We start from the raw sequence: 19491 nt of genomic DNA, 5'->3' as shown, positions 1-19491 counted from the left end.
AATAGTCATAACAGAATTATATTCTCAATTGCAACAGCTACCTCATATCAGCTGCAACTACTGCTCTATTTTAAATGTTTAAAATTTTTTACAAATCTTCATTTTAAAAGTTCCATTCAGATGTGTTTTAACATTGTTAATAATAGGAAGAATATATGTAAAAACACAAAATAAGACACCATTCTTTACTTGTTTTCATTAACATTTTCCACAAATACAGTCCTCTCTCTCTGGATATATGCTATTAAAATGTGTCTCAGCTGGGCATGATGGCTCACGCCTGTAATCCTAGCACTTTGGTAGGCTGAGGCAAGTGGATCACCTGAGGTCAGGAGTTCGAGACTAGCCTGGCCAACATGGTGAAACCCTGTCTCTACTAAAAATACAAAAAATTAGCTGGGTGTAGTGGTGTGTGTCTGTAATCCCAGCCACTCAGGAGGCTGAGACAGGAGAATCGCTTGAATCCGGGAGTCGGAGGTTGCAGTCAGCGGAGATTGCGCCACTGTACTCCAGCCTGGGCAACAAGAACGAAACTTGGTCTTGAAAAAAAAAAGTGTCTCGGAGGCCGGGCGCGGTGGCTCAAGCCTGTAATCCCAGCACTTTGGGAGGCCGAGATGGGTGGATCACGAGGTCAGGAGATCGAGACCATCCTGGCTAACCCGGTGAAACCCCGTCTCTACTAAAAAATACAAAAAAACTAGCCAGGCGAGGTGGCAGGCGCCTGTAGTCCTAGCTACTCGGGAGGCTGAGGCAGGAGAATGGCGTAAACCCGGGAGGCGGAGCTTGTAGTGAGCTGAGATCCGGCCATTGCACTCCAGCCTGGGCGACAGAGCGAGACTCCGTCTCAAAAAAAAAAAAAAAAAAAAAAGTGTCTCATGTTTTGAAATAGACTAGATCTGGATCTTAATTTCAGACAGAGAATTTTAGAGCTCAGAACACGGAGTTAGATCCACCAGTCTGAGCTCTCTTCATTTCGTCAAGACTGGGACTAGAATTCACTTTTCCTGAGACCCAGTTCAGAGTTCTTTCCCCTTCAGTAAGTTCCAACCAACAAAAAATAAGCATCAGATGATTCTTCCTTCCCCTGTTCCCTCCTTGCCAAAATAAATGTTTCAACATACCTGCTGGCAGTATGTGTCAAAAAACTTAAATGCATATTTGTATAGGAGACTGCCAAATGATACTATACTCTGGTCTAGAGAGTGAAGCAAACTCTGAGCCAGAGACAGAATGGATGAACACATACCCTTAAGAACCCTGAGTGGGGAAGAGTAGAGAGAGAAAAGAAGCTGTAGGAAACAGTACACAAGCTAAGAGTTGCTTATCCTTTTGGAATGTCAGACTTCTCCTCCCCAACTCTCATTTTAACTTAAGAAATCTTAATATTTTTTACACAGAATAATCCTTCACCATTCTGAGTTTTCTCTCAGCATCAATGGGATTCCACATTTGGATAATAATTGTCCTGTAAGCTCAAAGAAGTTAAATTATAAGCCAAATAGTACGTTCCTATCTGCTCAATTTGGCATTGGAGGCCAGATCTTCTAAATCCCAGTTTCCTCACGCAATCACACTACCCCCCAGGGATGTTCCACCTTGGTTATAATTTGAAGTTGGTCTATAAGGTTCAATGCTAACAAAACTGATTTTTTTTTTTTTTTTTTGAGATGGAGTCTCGCTCTGTCGCCCAGGCTGGAATGCAGTGGCTCGGTCTCCGCTCACTGCAAGCTCCGCCTCCCGGGGTTCACGCCATTCTCCTGTCTCAGCCTCCCGAGTAGCTGGGACTACAGGCGCCGGCCACCTTGCCTGGCTAGTTTTTTGTATGTTTTAGTAGAGACGGGGTTTCACCGGGTTAGCCAGGGTGGTCTCTATCTCCCAACCTCGTGATCCGCCCATCTTGGCCTCCCAAAGTGCTGGGATTACAGGCTTGAGCCACCGCGCCCGGCCTACACTGATTTTTTTAAAAGAAGATCGGCTGGGCGCGGTGGCTCAAGCCTGTAATCCCAGCACTTTGGGAGGCCGAGACGGGTGGATCACGAGGTCAGGAGATCGAGACCATCCTGGCTAACACGGTGAAACCCCATCCCTACTAAAAATGCAAAAAACTAGCCGGGCGAGGTGGCGGGCGCCTGTAGTCCCAGCTACTCCGGAGGCTGAGGCAGGAGAATGGCATGAACCTGGAGGCGGAGCTTGCAGTGAGCAGAGATCCAGCCACTGCACTCCAGCCTGGGCGACAGAGCAAGACTCCGTCTCAAAAAAAAAAAAAAAGAAAAAAGATAAAAGAAGATCAAGAAGAGACGTGATCATGCTCTACCAATAACACAATATACACAGACATTAATGGACCCACAGTAAATAACTAGTTAATAAACATAGCTTCCTTATTGATACCATAGTTTTAAAAAATCTCACATTTAGTACTCAGCTGGGTATAATGCTTTATTGGGGAAAATGCAATGAAAAATTACATATGGTTTCTGCGTCTAGAAAATTACAGCCCAAAACATATATAATTGGCAGAAATAAACACAGAAAGAACTGCAAGATGAAATAATACAAACATTAAATCCATTCCTAAATATAAAATTTAAGATCCAACGAGGTATTCTCATTAGCTTCTGACCCAAACCCCAAACCACTCGCCTATCCAGTATTCTAAGTTCTATACTGTTAATATACTGAACATTCAGGCAAAACACTATTCCCAGCTTATAAAATTCCAGTTTGAATAATTTACATTTCCAGAGGAATTATCACCTAAAGTCCAGTTTTGAATAGCCAAAGAGTGATAGTTCAAATAAGTTCATATTTACGTTTCTACTAGTTTCTACAGGCGGGTCCTATTCCCCTCAAGGATTTCTTTTTGAGACGGAGTCTTGCTCCGTCGCTCAGGCTGGAGTACACTGGCAGATCTCAGCTCACTGCAACTTCCGCCTCCTGGGTTCAAGAGATTCTCCTGCCTCAGCCTCTGAAGTAGATGGGATTACAGGTGCCCAACACCATGCCCAGCTAACTTTTTGTATTTTTTTAGTAGAGACGGGGTTTTACCATGTTCGAGGTCATGCTCTCGAACTCCTGACCTCGTAATTCGCCCGCCTCGGCCTCCCGAAGTGCTAGGATTACAGGCATAAGCCACCGCACCCGGCCTTTCCCCTCAAGGTTTTTATAAGCTACTTAGAATAGGATATGAAAGGCTAGTTTGTCATAGCTGCAAAATGCATTGAGATAGACAATGAAAATGATTAATGCAAAAATAAAATTCAAAAATTTCTATGGGTTTGAACAATGGACTGAAATAAGATGAAATTTTACATGGGAGCTGTAAAGCTTTCCTTTTTAGATTAAAGATCAATAGTCTCTGACACTAAGTAATGGACAGAGAATGTACTCTGGAGCAGTTGTTCCTGAATGCAGACTGATGGAATCTTATTTCTTAGCACCTTTCAATGTACTTCTTTGAGTACTGGTGCTATAGATGATGAAAAGCATCATCAGGTCAAAAACCTATTGTCAATAAATATGTAACAATAGAAAAACAGTTAGCACATCAGTACATTTGCTACAATGAAACAGCAGCTTTTCCCCATTAAAACACAGAATGGATGATGCTCATTTGTTCCACACACTCCCCTGGGAGTATCTACACTTTTCACAAAACCCAGAAATAATTTTCAGAGAAAGAAAGTGCCACAATTATTAACCACTGGTATCTCTTAATACATTGCAATATACATTAAAGTGATTCTACTACAGAAGTAACTTTGAATATCTTGACATTTATTAAAGGAAAGATTCAATCACTTGCCAACTCCAGTATGTATTTTCACTATTACTAGGAAAATTACTTTGTGAAAAGTTGGAAAGACTATAAATGCCCACCAATACGGGAAAGGTCCAATAAATTATGACGGAGTAATTTTAAATTTTGGAATATTACAGTCATCGAAAGAATAAGCCAGGCTGGTTTATTCTGGTGGCTCACGCCTGTAATCCCAGCACTTTAGGAGGCCAAGGTGCGCCTATCATGTGAGGTCAGGAGTTTGAGACCAGCCTGGCCAACATGGTGAAACCCCATTTCTACTAAAAATAGAAAAAGAAATTGGCCAGTCATGGTGGCAAGTGCCTGTAATTCCAGCTACTCAGGAGGCTGAGGCATGTGAATCATTTGAACCCAGGAGGCAGAGGTTGCAGTAAGCCTAGATCATGCCACTGCACTCCAGCCTGGGTGACACAGCGAGATTCTGTCTAAAAAATTTTTTTTAATTAAAATATTTTTTTAAAAAGAATAAGCTAGACCAGGGGTCCCTAACCCCTGGACCACGGAGTCCGTGGTCTGCTAGGAACCAAGCTGCACAGCAGGAGGTGAGGGGCAGTCAAGTGGGCATTACCACCTGAGACCTGTCTCCCGTCAGATTAGCGGCTGCATTAGATTCTCATGGGAGTGTGAACCCTATTGTGAACTGCATGTGCACAAGATCCAGGCTGCACATTCCTTATGAGAATCTACATAGTGCCTATTAAGGCTGAACCGTTTCATCCTGAAATCATACCCCGACACTGTCTGAGGAAAAACTGTCTTCCATGAAACCAGTCCCTGGTGCCAAAAAGGTTAGGGACTGCTGAGACATACTATATTTTTTGACACAGGAAAGACATTCCTGATATGAAGTGGAAAAAACAGCAACCTGCAAAAGGATAATCAGGCTGGGCATGGTGGTTCATGCCTATAATCCCACTGCTTTGGGAGGCTGAGGAGGGAGGCTCACTTGAGCCCTGGAGGTGGAGGCAACAGTGAGCTATGATTATGCCACTGGTACTCCAGCCACTGGTACTTCAGCCACTGGTACTCCAGCCTGGTGACAGAGTGAGACCCTGTCTCTTTAAACAACAACAATAACGCATAATCACAGTTAAGATTCTGTTTTTGTAAAAACATTATATAAACACGCATATGTGTAGGCATAAGAGCATACCAGTACTTGCACACAATTACAGCTTGTATATGAAGAGAAAAAATTTGGAAGGATGATTATCCCTGAGGAATGGGACAGAGAGTGGAGAAAAACTGTATTTTTTACATCTGTACATTCTTTGTGGGTTTTTCTCCACAATCAGCTTGTTTACCTAAGTTTAAAATAGAAAAATATGAGGGCTGGGTGCAGTGGCTGATGCCTATAATCCCAACACTTTGGGAGGCCCAAGCAGGAGGATCACTTGAAGCTGAAAATTTGAGACCAGCCTGGGCAACACAGCAAGACCTCATCTCTATAAAAAAAATAAAATAATTGGCCGTAATCCTAGTGCTTTGGGAGGCTGAGGCGGGTGGATCACCTGAGGTCAGGGGTTTGAGACCAGCCTAGCCAACAAGGTGAAATCCCATCTCTACTAAAAATACAAAGATTAGTCAGGCATGGTGGCGGGCACCTATAATCCCAGCTACTAGGGAGGCTGAGGCAGGATAATTGCTTCAACCCAGGGGGCAGATGTTGCAGTGAACAGAGATTGTTGCACTTCACTCCAGCCTGGGCAAAAGAGTGAAACTCTATCTCAAAATAACAGAATTACCTAACAGAATTAGCCAGGCCTGGTGGTGCCTGCCTGTAGTCCCAGCTACTCCAAAGATTGAGGTGGGAGGATCGCTTGCATCCAGGAGTTTGAGGCTGCAATGAGCTATGATGCTGTCACTGCACTCCAGCTTGGGTGACAGAGCAAGACCTGGCCTCTTAAAAAAAAAGAGAGAGAGAGAGAAAACACTGGGAATGTATTCAGGGCAACTGGAGTCTATGCTTCCAGAAAAAAAAAACCCAAAAAAGAAAAAACAAAACAAAACAAAAAAGTTAAAAAGGCAAGCAGGACAAAAAAGAAAAAACAAAACAAATTCTACTACTTCTCTTAACTGAATGCCCCACTTCTTAGGACACCAAAATTGAGAGTCATTAGACCAAAATACAGTCATTAAAGATAACAATGAAGACAATGCAGAAGCACATGAAATATTTATAATAGGAGAAAAAATGTTAAGAGAAAGAAGAATACAAATTATATTTATAAAATGATTACAACTATGTAAAAATAGGAATGCAGGCAGCCAAGGTGGTAAATTTATGTTTATCCAAAACCAAAAACAGTGTTTTGGAGTACTTTGATATTTTTCACCACAAAAAGTTGTCAATTTTTTCATTGCTTTATTCAACATAATGAAAGCTTTTAAGATAGTCATCCAAAAATTGGCTAACACAACAAAAATTCCACAAAACAGATTCCAACCAAAGAAAAATCTTTAAGGCAACCAATCAGCACCTGAGGAACTCAATCATCTGGCTTTTTTTTTTTGAGATGGAGTCTTGCACTGTCACTCAGGCTGGAGTGCAGTGGTACGTGCCACCAGGCCAGGCTAATTTTTTTTTTTTTTAATAATTTTAGTAGAGACGGGGTTTCGCTACATTGGTCAGGCTGGTCTCAAACCCGCCTGCCTCAGCCTCCCAAAGTGCTGAGATTATAGGTGTGAGCCACTATGCCCAGCCAATCATCTGGCTTTTTGATAGAAGGTATTTCTAGAATTAATAGAGACATAAGATCCAGTACCATTGCCTTGACAGTGGTCAGACTGATTTACTCCAGTCAGGTCTACATGGGCAAAGTAAAGTAAAACATGGAATGCCATTATCTTGACAGTCGTGCTGGGTGGAAGGAAGGGCAATTAGGCAGATACAGGGACCTGAGACTCAGGTGGTTATTTTCTTCATCTCATCAGTGGGGACTTGGCTTCTTTGACTGCATCTTGATGTGCTTGGTTACACTGTATTTTCGTTTATGGATACTGTAGGCTTATTTTATAGCCAGAGTGAATAGGGGCAGGCTATCTGGCCAGTCAACACCTCACATTATCTTCCCCAAACAGCTAATGTTTATTAGAGCAACTAGAGAAGAGAAAAAAGAGTGACTGGATGGAGGAGAAAGAAAGAAAGCGGGAAGGCAAGCTAGCCAACGTCATTACTTTTAAGTCTGCAATACTTTTTTTTTTTTTAAGACAGAGTCTCGCTCTGTCATCCAGGCTGGAGTGCGGTGGCACAATCTCCGCTCACTGTAAGCTCCCCGCACCAGGTTCACGCCATTCTCCGGCCTCAGCCTCCTGAGTAGCTGGGACTACAGGCACCTGCCACTATGCCCGGCTAATTTTTTTGTATTTTTAGTAGAGACTGGGTTTCACCGTGTTCGCCAGGATGACCTTGATCTCCTGACCTCGTTATCTGCCCGCCTTGACCTCCCAAAGTGCTGGGATTACAGGCGTGAGCCACCGCATCCGGCCTCAAGTCTGCAATACTGAAAATGCATAGTACATGAATATCACCTTGTGTTCAGACACTGAGGCCGTGTCTTCAATTGCCTGAAAAAAACAAGAGTCACAAAAACATTACCACACATCAGCAAAACACGTTTCACCTTACTCAGCATGCCCTGTTATCTCATCTAAGAGCCAATGTGTCCATATGGCAGCCATCAGCTATCATTTCCACTCAAATGACTTTTGAGATTTTTATTTCAATCTACCTCAGTTATACATCTGTCACTAATTGCCACTCATTTTCTCCTTGATAATCAAAGTTCCAAACATCTCACCTTAACACAGGCTTCTGAAATGGTTTTCTCATATCTAATAGTTGACTTTATTACATCAAAAAGGAGAATAATGCAGCTCTGACCGCTGCTTTCTTGATTTCCTGAGGAATTACAAGTAGCAGAGAGGAAAAAATTAGTCTTCTACCTACTAGAAAAGAACTTACAAGATCTGATTTCCTGCTTCGTAGCCATGTACCCTGGAACAAATGACAACCTCATGTATAAGATGGCTAATAAACTTGCACTGTAGTCTGTCTGGGATTAATCTGAATGGCTAAGAAAACATACAAACACATACATAATCACATACATATATGTAGTTTGAAACACTAGATGTAAATATCATAATAGTACCATTATTTGTAGTTGTAAGTATTAAGCTCCAATTCTGACTGTGAGATGTCAGAAAACTGTGACACCCTATGTGAGGAAAAGGGTGGCAATTATCCATGAGCTCTTTACCTTGCTTGTCCTTTACTTTTCTATTTTACTTGGGAAGCCTGTAACCGTCATGGCAAAACACAATGTTGCAGATCCAACTTCTCCCGAAGCTCAGAAATTACCTGCAGAAAATAAATATTAACTATGGTTTTCTGCTTATTCATAGTGGGTAGGCACAGTCCAGTTTCTCAACCATGACAATCTTGTGAAAGACTGAGGAAGAAAAAATTTTAAATGTTGGACATTTTGAAAAATAGAGTTGTGAGAATAGTTAATGCAATGTCATAGAACGTCATACCTAAAATTTCAGAATTCTGTGAGGTACTACACAGAAAGAGTAAATGTAACTCATAGCAGCTTATGTAGATCAATGAATCTGTTGAATAGCTCCATTCTCTCCTCTGAATGCTATCCGGATTAGTTAGTATTCTCAATCTGGGGACAGAGAAGAGCAATTGGCACTTATTTATTTATTTATTTTTTTTTTTGAGGCGGAGTCTCGCTCTGTCGCCCGGACTGGAGTGCAGTGGCCAGATCTCAGCTCACTGCAAGCTCCGCCTCCCGGGTTTACGCCATTCTCCTGCCTCAGCCTCCCGAGGAGCTGGGACTACAGGCGCCCGCCACCTCGCCCGGCTAGTTTTTGTATTTTTAGTAGAGACGGGGTTTCACCGTGTTAGCCAGGATGGTCTCGATCTCCTGACCTCGTGATCCGCCCGTCTCGGCCTCCCAAAGTGCTGGGATTACAGGCTTGAGCCACCGCGCCCGGCCAGCACTTATTAACTTAAGTTGCTTTATCTAGGTGTGACGGGATATAAGAGCATACCTCAAGTGCATCCATGGCTGTTATGGAATGAAGAACGAACTTTATTATCACAGGTAAATCCTCCAATCTAATAGATGACAACTTATTCATCACCAACTGGCGAACCTAAAAATTAAAAGCACAAAAACTTATTAAGTTTTAGTGTCACTACCTCAACTTTGTACTGAACTGTTAGGTAACATTAGAAAAAAATCACTTCTCTTACTCCATTTTCCCACTTATAATTTAGGGGAAAAAAAAATTTTAGATTTTTCCCCAAATTAGAATCTTTTAGTTGTCAATACCACAGCTTCATCGAAAACAGGTAATAAATGTGAAACAGAGCTATTATCTTACATTCAGAGCCAAAATTCTCAACTGGCTACAGTAAGGCATAAAAAGTATTATTCCTATGGGAAGCAGGTATGATTCAGACAATATAGAAAATTTCCACTCAAAACTTACTGCTTAAAAACAGATCTGTGAATCTATCACAGAATAGCATCTGAAACTCATTGAGAAAAATCAAAAAAAAAAGAGAGAGAGAGAGATATCAAATGTGATTCACTATGGTTTCAAAATGACATACTCATTACACAAGATTTCTCCCAAGGCAATGACTGACTAACACTTGTTCCAGGAGGTTGGAAAACTGAGACTGCACCACTGCACTCCTGCCTGGGTGACAAACGTGGTGGTGAACACTGTAATCCCAGGTACTCGTGGAGCTGAGGCAGGAGAATTGCTTGAATCTAGGAGGCGGAGGTTGCAGTGGGCCAAGATCGCGCCACTGCACTCCAGCCTGGGCAACAGAGTGAGACTCTTTCTCAAAATAAATAAATAAACAAACCTTCAAATTTATTATTACTGTACACAGGACTCTGAAAAAAATTTAAAAAGGGAACATAAAAATGACTAATCCTGTCATTCCAGAAATGTGCACTATTAATATGCATATGTATGTTTGTATCTTCTTTTTTTTTTTTTTAACTTAATTTTATTTTATTTTATTTTTTGAGACGGAGTCTCGCTCTGTCACCCAGGCTGGAGTGCAGTGGCCGGATCTCAGCTCACTCACTGCAAGCTCCGCCTCCCGGGTTTACGCCATTCTCCTGCCTCAGCCTCCCGAGTAGCTGGGACTACAGGCGCCTGCCACCTCGCCCCGCTAGTTTTTTGTATTTAGTAGAGACGGGGTTTCACCGGGTTAGCCAGGATGGTCTCGATCTCCTGACCTCGTGATCCGCCCATCTCGGCCTCCCAAAGTGCTGGGATTACAGGCTTGAGCCACCGTGCCCGGCCTGTATCTTCTTTAACAAAATACTGAACTGCACTATTTATTGCAAAAACCGCAATTACTTTTGCACCAACCTAATATAAATGCTGTGTGTAACCTGGGTTTGTTTGTATGATAAATGTATGATACTAACTACTTCTTTTTACAGTTATTAACGTGCATATAATATTCCTTTTTGAAAATCTCAATTATTTACATTTCTTTATTTTAAACAGTAATCTTTTTCTTTTTTTTTTGAGATGGAGTCTCGCATTGTCACCCAGGCTAGAGTGCAGTGGCACAATCTCGGGTCACTACAAGTTCTGCCTCCCGGGTTCACGCCATTCTCCCGCCTCAGCCTCCAGGAGTAGCTAGGACTACAGGCGCCTGCCACCACACCCGGATAATTTTTCGTATTTTTAGTAGAGTTGGGGCTTCACCGTGTTAGCCAGGATGGTCTTGGTCTCCTGACCTCATGATCCACCTACCTCAGCCTCCCAAAGTGCTGGGTTATAGGCGTAAGTCACCGCACCCGGCCAATTTTTTTCAATACATGGAACACTTCACAAATTTTCGTGTCACCCTTGCAAAGTGGCCATGCTAATCTCTGTATTGTTCCAATCTTAGTATATATGCTGCCAAAGCAAACACTAAACTAATGTTATTTCATTTTCATTCACAGTTATTATCTTAGGATAAATTAGGAGACATGACATTAGGATTAAAGGGTATGCAAAATCTAAGGTTTTTGACACATACAATCTATTGCTCTTCAGACTCAATGCCTGAACTAATTTATATGCTCACTAGCAATGCACAAGCATGCCTATTCACTACACTCAACAAGGAGACCCTTTGAGAGTAGGAAAAAATGCCTTTATTTTACTGTTTAATAGTTATTATTTACTATTTTGATATAGTGTTTTAAATTTGTGACTTTGATTGCTAACAAAATTGACCTTTTAAATATTTTATATTCTTGTATTTCTTCTTTGTAAACGGTCTGTTCATGACCTTTGTCTACTTTTCTATTAGGCTGTTCATTTCTTTTGTAACATAATAATTAAAGAAAACAGGTAGGGCCATATCCCAGTAGTTTGAGAAGCTCAGGCAGGTTGATCACTTGAGCCTAGAAGTTTTGAGACCAGCCTGGGCAACATGGCAAAACCCCATCTCTACCAAAAAAACATGAAAATTAGCCAGATCGGGTGGCACGCACCTGTAGTCCCAGGCACTCATGGGGCTGAGGTGTGAGGATCACTTAAGCCTGGGTGGTTGATGCCGCAGTGAGCCGTGATCGTACTATGGCACTCCAGCCTGGGCGACAGAGTGAGACCCTGTCTCAACATACACTACAAAATTAAAAAGGTAAAAAGTATTCAGAGAATACCTGATTGCAACCAACTGGCTACCCTCTTTGGAAACAACTACTGTTACCAGTATATTGTGTATCCTTCTACTAGGGATTATCCCTGAGCATAAGCAATAGATACTTAAAAAACTTTTTTTTTTCTTCTGTTTTTAAATAGACACAAGGTCTCACTACATTGCCCCGGCTGGTCTTGAATTCCTGGATTCAAGCAATCCTCCTGCCTAGGCTTCTCAAACTGTTGGGATTACAGGTGTCAGCCACCACAGCAGGCCAACAGTTACTTTTAACAGTAATCCTATTTATTGTTACAAAGTCATATTAACAGACGAAACTTCAAAGACACTCCAGTAAAATTTTAGTAGTCACTTAAGAAGCATCATGATAAATTGACTTTTAGAGAAACCAATAGTTTTCAGAGTAAACTTTTCAGAGAGAAACTTAAGTACAACAGGATACTTTGAACATTCCATAATAACTCCAGAATATTTTCAAAAAAATATTCTGGCATCTTCTCAAATAAGGTTTTGACAATGGCAGGTTAAAAAAGGGAGGTTAAAATAGGGAGTTAGGGGATGATCTGAAAATACACAATACAAGGCCGGGTGCGGTGGCTCACGCCTGTAATCCCAGCACTTTGGGAGGCCGAGGTGGGCAGAGCATGACGTCAGGATATAGAGACCATCTGGTTAACAAGGTGAAACCCTGTCTCTACTAAAACAAAAAATTAGCCGGGCATAGTGGCGGGCACCTGTAGTTCCAGCTACTCTGGAGGCCGAGGCAGGAGAATGGTGTGAACCCAGGAAGCAGAGGTTTCAGTGAGCCAAGATTGTGCCACTGCACTCCAGCCTGGGCGGCAGAGCGAGACTCCGTCTAAAATATATATATATATATATACACACAATAGAAATGTATAATCCCAGCTACTTGGGAGGCTGAGGCATGAGAATCGCTTGAACCTGTGGGAGGCAGAGGTTGCAGGGAGCTGAGATCACACCACTCCACTCCAGCCTGTGTGACAGAGGAGACTCTGACACAAAAAAAAAGAAAAAAGAAATGTATAATTCTCTTTCTAACTAGAGCTCCTGGAGGAAACACTTTGGTAAAGTTGGTATCTTATTACAAGGATATCCACATGAGTATGTCTTCATTTTTAGAATATGCTACTGGAATACAAAGACTTAATCTGTCTTCTGAAAAACTGAAAATGATTATCAAGGCAAAGTTAAAATAATCAGATAATCAAAATATTATTAAATACGCTGTTAATCCATGAAATGCAGACTTTAAAAGATTATCAAATAGGTTGCAAGGGGAGCTCTCCAGAGGAATAAGGGAGCTCTTAGACTTAAAATAACTAAATTATGCCCGGAGCGGTGGCTCAAGCCTGTAATCCCAGCACTCTGGGAGGCCAAGACAGGCGGATCACGAGGTCAGATCGAGACCATCCTGGCTAACACAGTGAAACCCCATCTCTACTAAAAAATACAAAAAACTAGCCAGGCGAGGTGGCGGGTGCCTATAGTCCCAGCTACTCGGGAGGCTGAGGCAGGAGAATGGCGTAAACCCGGGAGGTGGAGCTTGCAGTGAGCTGAGATCTGGCCACTGTGGGCAACAGAGCAAGACTCCGTCTCAAAAAAAAAAACAAAACAAAAAACACCTAAATTATATTCAAGATTTCCAATGAAAAGAGTGTGAAAAGATTAACAGTAGGAGACAAGAGAAGAGGAAAAATGGAGAATGGGGTGGAGGGAAGTTTTCTGATCTATATATATTCGAATAACTTGAGATATTCAAATCATATCAATGTATTGTCTACTTAATATATTAAAAGAGAAGGAGAAAAAGGACAAAATTAAGTTACATAAGCATCTAAAAAGCTAAATGGGAGATGATGTAGATATGAACATGATAGATTACCAGGTGCTCAGAGTACACAGGACGAAGATTTAAGAAGAGGAATCAGGCCGGGCCTGGTGGCTTACACCTGTAATGCCAACACTTTAGAAGGCCAAGGTGGGCAGATCACCTGAGGTTGGGAGTTCGAGACCAGCCTGACCAACATGGAGAAACCCTGTCTCTACTAAAAATACAAAATTAGCCGGGCGTGGTGGTGCATGCCTGTGATCCCAGCTACTCAGGAGGCTGAGGCAGGAGAATTGCTTGAACCTGGGAGGTGGAGGTTGTGGTGAGCCGAGATTGCGCCGCTGCACTCCAGCTTGGGCAACAAGAGAGAAACTCCATCTCAAAAAAACAAAGAAAAGGAATCAGATGCAGAGGGAATAAATGGGACCAACCGCTGGATGAACCAAGCTAATAAGCATAGTTTTAAAACACAGACATTACCCTACCAAACTCATCACAGCAACAGAGCTGTGTTAAAGCTGTTACAAACCTCAATTCTCTGATTAACCCTACTCTATCCCATATTCCCGCCATTTAGACTTGAGCATACACCACAAACCTCATCCATCAAATGTTCACAGAAAAAGTGACAGTCTTACCTGTAGTATGTCAATCCCCAGAAGCAGTTTGATGAGACTCTTAGAATAACATGCACCCATACTGTAAAAAAGAGACATCTGTCTTCCACTTTGCTTTCCTTGTTTTAATGCTTTTATCATCTTTTCTCAATAAAATTGGTTAAATACATAATTTTAAAGAGGAACTATCCTGTTATACAAGAAATACAGAAATGAGCAGACGGCTCTTAGCAAGGGAAAGGTAGAGATTTGAAATTCTGGGGGACGGGCGCCGTTGCTCATGCCTGTAACCCCAGCACTTTGGGAGGGTGAGGCGGGTGGATCATGAGGTCAGGAGATCAAGACCATCCTGGCTAACACGGTGAAACACCGTCTCTACCAAAAAAAAAAAAAAAACATAGCCAGGCATAGTGGCGGGCCCCTGTAATCCCAGCTACTTGGGAGGCTGAGGCAGAAGAATGTCACGAACCTGGGAGGCGGAGCTTGCAGTGAGCCAGGATTGTACTACTGCACTCCAGCCTGGGTGACAGAGCAAGACTCCATCTCAAACAATGAAAAAAAAGAAATTCTGTCAACACAGGTGAAACACACTCTAGAAAACACTGATTGTTAGGCTCATAACCACAAGCTTAGGAATTTCAAAGTTAGGTTTACTTTGAGGAAAAGAGAGCTTACACTAAAAATGAAATTTGAAACAACTGCGCTCTCCCTCCCCAGCCCCACGCAATTAGCGGAACAGACTGACTTTCAGCAAGATTTCAGCAAGCGGAACAGACTGACTTTCAGCCTCCTCTCCACACCTGGCTTCCTCATCCTGCAGACGCTCACAAGACAAAAGGCAGTTCCTGAAACTGTCTTCATCCTCAGTATAAGACTCCAGGCCACTAACAAATTATTCTATTATCTTAATAAGGAGATTTAAAAAATAAAAAAGAATAAATATTTTTAGTTTAATATTTGCTGTTAAAAATCATTTTAGCCCACTCAACTTTATACCAGTGTCCTTAAATTCCAAATTCTAGAGTTATGCTGGCACAAGCAAAAATACCAGGGGAAAAATACATACTTTGGGATAGGAAGGGTGTCTCCTCAGGGTCTGAAAGAGCTTCTTTTGGAAAGCTATTTGGTCCACAGCTACGCAGAAAAAAGAAGAGCTGGTCACCAGTCTCCTACCAGTTTTCCTTCTCTAAAAACCCAAGTTACTTCCTGATAAAACCAATAAAAATATTTTCAACCCAATTTCAGAGCCACATCTTTTTTTTTTTTTTTTTTTTTTTGAGATGGTGACTTGCTCTGTCTCCTAGGCTGGAGTGCAGTGGCGCGATCTCGGCTCACTGGAACCTCCACCTCCCAGGTTCAAACGATTCTCCCGCCTCAGCCTCCCAAGTAGCTGTTACTACTGGCACCCACCACTACGCCTGGCTAATTTTTTTTCTTTTTTCTTTCTTTCTTTTTTTTTTTTTTAAGACGGAGTCTCGCTCTGTCACCCAGGCTGGAGTGCTGTGGCCGGATCTCAGCTCACTGCAAGCTCCGCCTCCCGGGTTCACGCCATTCTCCTGCCTCAGCCTCCCGGGTAGCTGGGACTACAGGCGCCGCCACCTCGCCCGGCTAGTTTTTTGTAGTTTTTAGTAGAGACGGGGTTTCACCGTGTTAGCCAGGATGGTCTCGATTTCCTGACCTCGTGATCCGCCCGTCTCGGCCTCCCAAAGTGCTGGGATTACAGGCTTGAGCCACCGCGCCCGGCCTTTTTTTCTATTTTTAGTAGAGACGGGGTTTCACTGTATAATCCAGGATGGTGTCGACATCCTGACCTCATGATCCGCCTGCCTCATCCTCCCAAAGTGCTGGGATTATTGGCGTGAGCCACCGCGCCTGGCCCAGACTCAAATCTTCTAAACCTACATAAAAGACTTAGCTTTGATAGCAGAGAGCCACTAAGTGCTCTAAAAAAGACCTGCCATAACCTTAGCAAGCTAGAATAATCTGTTCCCCCAGAACACAATCTTATATGGCTCTATAAATTTTCTTTTGAAATTACTCTGACACTGATATAGTTGCTTTCTGGATATTTATTTTTTCATAAGAAAACACAAAAGAAATAATAGTATATAACTTTTTTTTATAATAAAAGGATTAGAAATGCTTTACTTAACAGGTAGTAATGAGGACCAAAGACTGTACCATTTTCTTTTTCTTTTTTTTTTTTTTGAGATGGAGTCTCACTCTGTCGGCTAGGCTGGAGTGCAGTGGCGTGATCTTGGCTCACTGCAACCTCTGCGTCCCAGGTTCAAGCAATTCTCCTGACTCAGGCGCCTGAGTAGCTGGGACTACAGATGCACACCGCCACGCCCAGCTAATTTTTTGTATTTTAGTAGAGACATGTTGCCCAGGTTGGTCAGGAATTCCTGAGTTCAGACAATCTGCCTGCCTCGGCCTCCCAAAGTGCTGGGATTTATAAGCGTGAACCACCACGTGCGGCCTGGCTGTACCATTTTCTAAAAAGCAATTTCAACTTTGTCTCAAGATGGATGGTCCTGTCATTTCTAATCTTCATTGCCTCTGTTTAGAAAACCCATGACTGGCCAGGTGCGGTGGCTCACACCTGTAATCCCAGCACTTTGGGAGGCCGAGGCGGGCGGATCACGAGATCAGGAGATCGAGACCATTCTGGCTAACACGGTGAAACCTCGTCTCTACTAAAAATACAAAAAAATTAGCCGGGTGTGATGGCAGGTACCTGTAGTCCCAGCTACTTGGGAGGCAGAGGCAGGAGAATGGCGTGAACCCGGGAGGCGGAGCTTGCAGTGAGCCGAGATAGCGCCACTGCACTCCAGCCTGGGCGACAGAGCGAGACTCCGTCTCAAAGAAAAAAAAGAAAGAAAAGAAAACCCATATTCAATCTTAAGCTCTTTCATTAAACCCACAGGATAAAATTAGATTAAAATATTACCTAGTTGATTCCGACTCTCTCTCTGGTTTTAAGAATAATTCCTGATGTCTTAAGAAGCTTTAGAGACACTGTCATTTTCTTCAACTTCATTAGGAATATGAGATGGAAAGTGGTTGCTTCCTGGTTTCTGAAAATTAGCATAATTTTAAAGAATATGGCAAATAGTAAAGGAAAAATGAAAACTTAAACCCAGGAATAATAATCCTGAGAGGAAAACTGATGTGTTCCTTAAAAATTATACTAGGATTGATGCGGTAGTGAAATAAAGTATCTTCAGCAATAGTGGCTTCCAAAACAAACAATTCATATCAACAAATGGAATTATTTTCACCTATTAAGTTTGCATTTGAAGAATTCAAAATGTGCGATTTCTGGCCAGACAAGGTGGCTTACGCTGGAATCGCAGCATATAGGAGGCCAAGGCAGGAGGATCACTTGAAACCAGGAGTTCAAGACTAGCCCGGGCAATAAAGCAAGACCCCCTATCTCCACACACACAAAAAATTAGTTAGGTGAGGAGACGCGCACCTGTAGTCCCAGCTACTTAGGAGGCTAAGGTGGAAGGATAACTTGAACCCAGGAGGTTGAGGCTATAGTGAGCTCTGATGGTGCCACTGCACTCCAGCCTGGGTGATAGAGCGAGACGCCGTCTCAAAAAAAAAAAAAAAAGAGAGAGAGAGAAAAGAAAACCCAGATTCAATCCTGAGCTCTTTCATTAAACCCAGAGAATAAAATTAGATTAAAATATTACCTAGTTGGTCCCCATCTCTAAAAAATTAAAGTCAAACAAACAAGTGCCTAACAAGTATAACCCATGGAAATGTTTTCCATCCAAATTCTAAACTAGCCAGTGTCTCTCAAGCTGTTGCCTGCAAATCACTGTACTAGAATCACTGGGAAGATGTATATTCCTGGCCGGGCATGGTGGCTCACGCCTGTAATCACAGCACTTTGGGAGGCTGAGACAGGCAGATCACCTGAGGTCAGGAGTTCAAGACCAGCCTGACTAACATGGTAAAACCCTGTCTCTATTAAAAAATACAAAAAACTAGCTGGGCGAGGTGGCGGGTGCCTGTAGTCCCAGCTACTCGGGAGGCTGAGGCAGGAGAATGGCGTAAACCCAGGAGGCAGAGCTTGCAGTGAGCTGAGATCCGGCCACTGCACCCCAGCCTGGGCGACAGAGCGAGACTCCGTCTCAAAAAAAAAAAGAATGACATAATGAGGCCAGGCACACCTGAAATCCCAGCACTTTGGGAGGCCGAGGTGGGTGGATTACCGGAGGTCAGGCGTTTGAGACCAGCCTGACTAACATGGTGAAACCCATCTCTACTAAAAATACAAAAATTAGCTAGGCATGCCTGCACGCACCTGTAAACCCAGCTGCTTGGGAGGGTGAGGCAGGAGAATCGCTTGAACCTGGGAGGCGGAGGTTGCAGTGAGCCAAGATTGTGCCACTGCATTCCAGACTGGGCAAGAAAAGCCAAACTCCATCTCAAAAAAAAAAAAAAAAGATATAAAGGGCCAGATGTGGTGGCTCTCACCTGTTAACCCCAGCACTTTGACAGGCCAAGGTGGGTGGATCACTTGAGGTCAGGAGTTCGAGACCCCCCGCCTCCTTGGCCAACATGGTGAAACCCCTTCTCTACTTAAGATACAAAGAAATTAGCCGGGCGTGGAGGCTGGTGCCTGTAATCCCAGCTACTGGGGAGACTGAGGCTGGAGAATCGCTTGAACCTGGGAGGTGGAGGTTGCAGTGAGCCAAGATTGTGCCACTGCACTCCAGCCTGGGTGACAGAGTGAGACTCCATCTCAAACAACCACCACCACCACCACCACCACAAGAATGATATAGTGGACTCTGGGGACACGAGGGAAAGAATTGGGGGCCTTAGGGATTAAAAAATACACATTGGGTACACTATACACTCTTCAGGTGATAGGTGCAACAAAATTTCAGAAATCACCGCTAAATAACTTGTTTATGTAACCAAACACCACCTGTTCCCTAAAAACCTAGTAAAATAAAAACAAACCAACACAAACCACGTTAGAACTGCTTTAATAGAGTAGACGAGAGCAATAAATGAACTATCAACCTCCCCGCCCTCCACTCCCTTTTTGAGACACGGTCTCTCTCGCTGTGTCGCCTAGGCTACAGTGGAGTGGTGCTATTATTGACTCATTGCACACTCGACCTCCTGAGCTCAAGTGATCCTCCCGCCTCCTCAGTAGCTGGGACGATAGGCGCATACCACCAAGCCCAGCAGAAAGATACCTGTGGGGATTATCCCATCTCAGGGCAGATGAGGAAACCGAGGCTTCGGGCGCGGAGTCTCAGAGAAGAACTACGACCGCGGACCGGGCCTAGAGATTAGGGTGCGGGGCCTCGAGAGACTATGACCACTGCTCCACTTACTCACCAAGAAGTCGTCACTCGTAGTTTTCTTTTATTTATTTATTTATTGTTTTGAGACGGAGTCTTGCTCTGTTGTCCAGGCTGGAGTGCAGTGGCGCAATCTCGGCTCACTGCAAGCTCCGCCTTCCGGGTTCAAG

The 19491-nt window shown here is 43.1% G+C and overlaps 2 pseudogenes; both read right to left on the bottom strand.

Annotated features, from left to right (window-relative positions):
• Positions 1–1112: 1112 nt before the first annotated feature.
• Positions 1113–19406, bottom strand: LOC104667170 (annotated as a pseudogene).
• Positions 10684–10783, bottom strand: LOC115892084 (annotated as a pseudogene).
• Positions 19407–19491: the final 85 nt, after the last annotated feature.

The sequence above is a fragment of the Rhinopithecus roxellana genome, chromosome 1, assembly GCF_007565055.1.
Source record: "Rhinopithecus roxellana isolate Shanxi Qingling chromosome 1, ASM756505v1, whole genome shotgun sequence".
Lineage (NCBI taxonomy): Eukaryota > Metazoa > Chordata > Mammalia > Primates > Cercopithecidae > Rhinopithecus > Rhinopithecus roxellana.
The sequence above is the reverse complement of the archived record's forward strand: the minus strand, read 5'-3'. Positions and strand labels throughout refer to the sequence as shown.